The 7,603-nt window shown below is 37.4% G+C and overlaps 1 long non-coding RNA gene across 1 annotated transcript in view; it reads right to left on the bottom strand.

The window, feature by feature from the left end:
- The window catches only part of LOC110267727, a 5,733-nt gene continuing 5,603 nt past the window's right edge, over positions 7,474–7,603 (bottom strand). Inside the window, exon 3 of the long non-coding RNA XR_002355615.1 lies at positions 7,474–7,589. This is a non-coding gene — a long non-coding RNA (uncharacterized LOC110267727). The remainder of the gene's footprint in view (positions 7,590–7,603) is intronic.

A 7,603-nucleotide genomic window follows, 5' to 3' on the forward strand; every position in this document is an offset into this window, starting at 1 on the left:
TAGGGTTTCTCTAAATAAAAATACAATATTTTATAAGAGTTATCAAAAAATTGAACAGATAACATTTATAAAAAGTTGCCTAAAATTATTCATAGTTAAAAATTTTAGAAGGAATCTTTTAATCATATTCCCACCTATTATTTTCCCTCCAAATATCTTTAAAAAAAAAACAAATTTGTTTCATCGTCAGTTCATTTGAACAACCAATACCCTAAGCCCTAGCATAACCTAGTAACTAACCTACGCATGCACACCCTTTCTCCCCTGCCAGCACCAATCGATGAACCTAACGACGACATTAGCTCGACACGCAGTGCTCTCCTCCATGGAAATGGTGCGGTGCTCTTCTCAACGTATGGCGACTGCACGGTGCTCTCTTCCACGACGATAGCGCCGTGCACTCCTCGTTCTGCGCCAAACCACAACCGGCGAGAAACCTGATAAACCGCTATTTTACGATTTATCTTGTTCTAAATTGAGTAGATTTTATCAATCTTTCGTACACTTATTCATACAAAATGCATGGTTTTATATTTTCCTTCCCAAATTGGTGATATGATTGAAAACATGCTTATTTGGCCTTAAATTTGCTATTTTTAAATTCCCTCTTATTACCATTCGATGCCATGACATGTTTGCTGAGTGTTTTCAGGGTTTATAGGGCAGCAATGGCTTTGATGATGAAGAAGAAGCATGCAAAAGAGGAAGGAACATAAGGAACTAAGGAATTCATGGGCGAGCATCAACGCGCAAGCGTGGAGGACGCGTACCCGTGGACGGAGAAATTGCATCGACGCGTACGCGTACGCGTGACCAGAAAAATGCGCATCAACGTGTACGCGTGGACGACGCGTACGCGTGACATCCCGTCACATGCTGTACGTAGCAGAACTCGCTGGGGGAAATTTCTGGGCCAATTTGGACCAAATTTCAAGCCCGAAAACACAGACTAGAGGAGGGGGGAAGCTGAGACATAGGGGACATTCACTCATACATAGTTTTTAGTTTTAGTTTGGGAATTCTAGAGAAAATACCACTTCTCCAAGGGTTCTTAGTTTTTCTTAATTTTGCTTTTGGAATTGAATTTGGAGAGAGTTGTTGTTACCTTCGATTGAAGTTTTCATCACCATAGTTTGCTCTTTCATTACTCTACTCTTTTATTTCCCATCTAGTTATTTGAGATTCATGTTTGGATTTTGTCAATTTCAAGTTTATTAATGCAATGATTATTTTTCCTTTTAATTCCATTACTTGTTGAATTCCTCTCAATTATTTACTAATTTCGATTTTAGTTTTATTAATTTTAATTTTAATTACCATGTCTTTTCTCTACTCCCTTCATATGTTTGTGAAAATGGAATTCATATCAATGGATTAGAGTTCCCAACTTGGCTTTGAAATTGATTAATAGGAAACCCTTGAGTTGGAATACTCAAGTGTTAATAGGTAATTGGAAGTTGCTGGCTAACTCACTTTTCACTAACTCTAATCCTTCACTGGGAAGTGATTAGGACTTGTGAACCAGAGTTAGTGTCATCCATTTGACCTTCCTCTACAACTGCAAGAGGATAACTGAATGGGAGCAATGTATCTTTACCATTACACTTGGGAAAGCCAACAAGGATAGAACTTCCAATTAATCTTCTTCTAGCCAAGGCCTTTGTTTCAAATACACAACATCTCTTGTTATCATTCACTGCTTTATTTTTTATTTATTTAATTTCCCATTTTCAAACCTCATAAATTTCTCAGAAAATCCCTGATCAATAATTTACACTGCTGTGTCAACTCTTTGGGAAACGACTTGGGAATTCTACTCCCAGTTATTTATTCCTTAATTGTGACATCTTTTAAATTGACAGTGGGAATTTCATCAGTTAAGATTGTACTCACAACGCAGTTTCTATTAATATTTCTTAACCGGTAATTTTTCGCCTGTAAATTTTTTAAACAATTGACGAAGGAAAAATGTCAATAAAGATTTCACAAAAATAATTACCTTGCAAGTATAGATCTAAACCAACAAATTATCCTAAATCAAATTTAATATGTTTGTCCCTGGGGTGTTTGCCTACTCACGCGTATGCGTGAGAGACGCGTACGCATCCATATCATTTTTCGGCCACCCATGCGTACGCGTGGGCGATGCGTACGCGTCGATAGCGCCGCATCAATCACTCAGCGCGCTACCCTGTTCCATTTCTTTCAATTTTCTTTTCTTTTCAATTCCTAATTCTTTCTTCTCTCTTCCTATTTTCTTCCCTCCTTCTTACCTTCTTCTTCTCACATTCTCTCTCTCCCTCTCTTTTTCTTTTATTACTACTCTTCTCTCACTCTTACTTCAAATCACCTCCCTATTTTCATCTTCTCAAGGTTTCTTTCTTTCTCTCTTCTACTCTTTATTCTTGCATTTTTATGTTGGCGTTGGAATTTTATTTGGGTGATAATTTTGCTATATGTTTACTTTTGGATATTATGAGGAGTGATTTGACAATTGACATTTTAATTAGGACCTCATATATGCTTGGATTAATTACCTTACTCTTTATTTTTAAATGGCACACCAAGTGTTTTGTGAAAAGGCTCTTATGGCATTTTGATCTCTTTTCTATTTTATTCTTACACTTTAATGCCTTTTTTTTTTCACAACCCTTGCAATCCATGTGTATTGAATATATTAGTCATTAATTGTCAACATGAAAGTGTTCACTACTTTGTTACATGTGATAATTGTTTTTGCTTTTGATGCTTGAGCTATGCTTCTCATGCCCCTTACTTGCATGTACTAATCCTCTTGCATCTAGTTGCTATGATATGCCTTCATGATTTTAATTGATGTCCTATTTGCATGTAGTCGCGACCATGTATCTATGACACTCTTTTCTCCTTTGGCATTCATTATCACTTGGACTTTCCTCCTCCCGGTTTTAGCTATTTAAATTTAATATACCTTTTCGTTCTTCCTTTTTCAAGATGGGAACCAAGAAGGAAAAAGAGAAGGCTTTTTCCGATAAATCACCGGTAAAGAGAGGAACAAAAAGAGCACCGGCCAAGGCACAACCTTCCACAACAGTCAAACCACCTATTAAGCGGGTTAAGAGGATTATCAGAGTTGATGAGGCAGACAATGCATTCTTCGCACGGTTCACCAACCGTTACTGTGAGCGGATGTTCCCCATCCTAATGGATCGGAACTACAATAATGAGCACCTCCTCATTCTTCCGACGCACTTTGTTGACTTCGTGGAACCCCGAATTGAAAGGAGACAGTGGGGATTCTTAAGAAGACAGCAACGAGAAGCCAATCTATCGTGGGTAGTTGAGTTCTACTCCAACTTTTACTCGCCTACCTTACAGACTGTCTACGTTTGCCAGAAGCAAGTCCCCATCTCCGAAGGTGCCATACAGAGAGTGCTGGATCTACCACCTAGCCCGGAGGGATTAGAAGCTTATCAGGTGGCCCAGTTAGAGCGCCAGTCATATCAGTTTCACTGGAACAGCGTCTTTGGAGTTATCGCCATTCATGGCAGCACCTGGATCTATGGACAACATCGGGCTAAATCCAAGAGCATCGCCGCCACTGCACTCATTCACGAGGCTCGCGTGTGGGCACAGATTCTATCCCACTACATCCTTCCGAGCACCCACGAGTCCACCTTTACTACATACATGACGGTCATCATCTGGTGCATTCTGACAGAGCAGCTACTCAACTTACCCCGACTCATTCGGCAGGCCATGGGACACATACATATAGCAGGAAACCTACCCTTTCCCGCATTGGTTTCAGAATTGGTCTTTGCAGTGGGAGTCTCCTATCGGACAGGGGATACGAAGGCCATGATCCCCAGAGATGATCAGTATATGTCGAACGGAAAGTACATCAGGCCTCCAGCACCCTCCATGAGCCGGACTGATGGCCCATCTGTCAATGCCCCTTCTCCTTCCACTCCTCCAGAATCTACACCACAGGTACCTTCCACCAATCAGCTATTACTTCAGATCCTTGAGAGGTTGGAGTGGAAAGACTGGTGGGCTAAGCGAATGGAGCGCCGTAATGAGCGCCAGTTTAACTACCTGAAGGAGTTGATGGCTAACACTCACCCACCTAAGGAAGAGACAGACACCCCGAACTCCACTTCGCCTCATACCACGGAGAGCCATGACGACCCAGACAATGGAAGCAATGGTCCCAACCCCACTTTGTTCATCCCTGATGGCACGGAGGACCGTGCCAAGCATTAAGTGTGGGGAGGTCGGTTTCTGACTTCCGAAGGTAACATCTCTCTCTCTCAACACCAATGTTTCATTTTTCTCTTGTTAGATAGAATAACTTGCATGAGTAGGAGTAGTTGTTTGCATTAGGTACTACTTGGTTAAGTGATAAATTCTCTTTCAAGACCCTATTCTATAGCATTCCACTGAATTGAATCGAAATTTTTGTTAAACTTGTTTGAAGATTTTTTATTTGGAACATGGTTTCAAGACCTAAGAACACACAACCTGTGAGATTTTGAGCTTAATTATATGGTTATATTATTTAACCATGATTTTCTTCTTCTTGTATGTTTTCTTCTCTATGATTGTAATCTTTGGTTTGTTCCATTCTATATGTCTATTGTTTAGTGTATATTCATGCATATATGTGATTGAGGCTATCATTTGATATTAGCTCACTTATTCCAAATAGCCTACCATTTCAATTACCTTTATTTGCCACTTTGAGCCCTTTTTAACCCCAATTTGTTCTTTAATTACCACATCACTAGCCTTAAGCGGAAAAACAATTAATTACCCTATTTGAATCTTTGGTTAGCTTAAGATAGAGATTGTGTGTCAACTAAGTGTGGAAAAATGTGGGAACTACGGTTGATGAGAATGGGTTTTATTTTATTGACAAATATTGAGAATTCAGGTGCTTATTCATGTGAAATTATGAAAATTATATGCATTTATTTACTATGCATTCACATAATTCAAAAAAAAAAAAGAGAAGAAATAAATGAATAGGGAATAAAATTACCCTAATGTTAAGTTCAATAAAAAGATCAACGCATATGTGATGAAATTAAAGTTGATACATGAGTGTGTGAAAATATGCAAAAGTGAGAATTCGGGGGGAGAGAGGGGCTAAGTATGATTTTAGAATTATATAGAGTGTGTATATGTGTTAGGTGAAAACTTAGGTAAGTCAAAGATTCAAATTATAGCTCACTTGGCCATACATATATCATCACCATTACCTTAGCCCCATTACAACCTTGAAAAGCCCTCATGATGTTTGCATTTGTACACTACATATTTGTTGATTGGTTAGATTAAGAACAAAGTTTTAGAAAGCATGACAAGATAAGACTAGAGTGGATTAACCCTAGACACTTGAGCTATTAGAGTGCATATACACTTCCAGTGAGGGTTCAATGCTTGATTCTATGTTCCCGGCTTTCATGAGCTATCTTCTTATAAGTTTACTTGTACTTTGTTTTATGATTTGAATTAGTGGAATTGATTTGCATTTGTCTTGGAGAATTTGTCTAATTTTGACCAAGTAGATAGAAACATTTTAGCATGTAGTTGCATTCATATAATTAGGTTGTATTGCATAAGTCTCACCCTTCTCCTTTTTACTCTTTTGGATTCCTTGAGCTTAGCATGAGGACATGCTAATATTTAAGTATGGAGAGATTGATAAATTGCTATTTTACGGTTTATCTTGTGCTAAATTGAGTGGATTTTATCAATCTTTTGTACACTTATTCATACAAAATGCATGGTTTTAAATTTTCCTTTCCAAATTGGTGACATGATTGAAAACATGCTTATTTGGCCTTAAATTTACTATTTTTAAATTCCCTCTTATTACCATTCGATGCAGTGACATGTTTGCTGAGTATTTTTAGGGTTTATAGGGCAGGAATGGCTTTGAGGATGAAGAAAAAGCATGCAAAAGAGGAAGGAACACAAGGAACTAAGGAATTCATGGGCGAGCATCGACGCGCAAGCGTGGAAGACGCGTACGCATGGACGGAGAAATTGCATCGACGCGTACGCGTGGACGACGCGTACGCGTGACGTCCCGTCACGTGTTGTACGTAGCAGAACTCGCTGGGGGCGATTTCTGGGCCAATTTGGACCCAATTTCAAGCCCAAAAACACAGACTAGAGGAGGCAGGAAGCTGAGACACAGGCACTACAAGAAAAAGGCGCATTTGTAACAAAAAATATTGTTACAAAATGTCGAAATTTTGAAACAAAAGTTTTTTGTAACAAAAAAAGGGTCCATTGCAGTAAGTCCCGTTACAAAAAGTTTTTGTAACGAAAAATGGAACTGTTACAATTCAATACCATATTTTGTAACAATTTTTTCTGATACAAAAAACCAGAAGCCGTTACAAAAGTGGTAACAAATTTTGATCTTGAAGGTATTTTCGTGACAGTCAATTTTTTTCCTATCAAAAAATTTTGTTACAAAATGTAACATGATTTTGTAACTTTTTTTCTTTAGTTACGAAAGCAAATTAATTATTTTGTAACAACTTTTTTTATTACAAATTACATGCATAATTTACTAAATTATTTTTTAAATTAACTAATATATTAACGATTTTAATAAGCAAGTTTACATGTATATAATATGCAAAAACATACATAAGTCAAACAAGATCCTTTTAGCTAAAATTGTCTTGAAACAAAATAACATTAGCTAGTGAGTACATTGATTAGTTCAACCAAAACATAAAAGTTGATTAGTGTCATCAAAACATTCTTGAGCCCTCAAGGTAGCATATGGTCACCATTTCAGCACTCCTGTAAATAAGAAAAACCGAAACAAAAAACAAAAAAAACAAGACGTAACACTAATTAAAATTTTTTCACTAAGTTTTATCCAAAATGTTTAGAAAAATTTCGGCAGAACCTCCCCTAAAACTTGGATATTTCCACCGTCCACGGTTCCAACAAACACAACCAATTCACAACTTATGTCTCAGCCATACCCAACCAAATTTATCAAACCAAATAATAGGACATTTGTCATTTTTCAACCATGACACAAATAAAATGTGATAAATAGATCCATATACAAATTAAAGTATACTAATATAAAATGGGAATCATTTACGAAAATGTATTAAAACCATAAGCAACTTTAGGAGTACCTTTAGGGTCTAGTTTGTTTCATTGTCAAAGCGCGCTATGAGAGAGTTCACAACAGCCTACACCACCAGACAACAATCACAAAGATAGTAATGACACCTAAGAATTGTACCAAGATAATCAATTAAAATATTCAGCAGATTTGTCTGATCATATGATTAACAAATATAAAATGATCAAAGAATATGAAACAAAGACTACATATGAGGATTTCTGCAAGGGTTTTAGTTGTATATAGGGTAATTAAATCCATACCTCTGGGCTTTCTAGATACTGACCTTCAGACAAGAGTACTCTTGTGCATTAGTATTGACTTTAATTTCAGCTTCAAATCCCTTGGAATTACTCCCTTGCACTTCTTGAATAGAACTAGTTTCAGATTGCAAATCCTTGCTCTCATCAACATTAATCAACTCAGATTTCACACCTTCAACCTCATTCATCTTAT

Source organism: Arachis ipaensis, chromosome B10, assembly GCF_000816755.2.
Source record: "Arachis ipaensis cultivar K30076 chromosome B10, Araip1.1, whole genome shotgun sequence".
Taxonomy (NCBI): domain Eukaryota; kingdom Viridiplantae; phylum Streptophyta; class Magnoliopsida; order Fabales; family Fabaceae; genus Arachis; species Arachis ipaensis.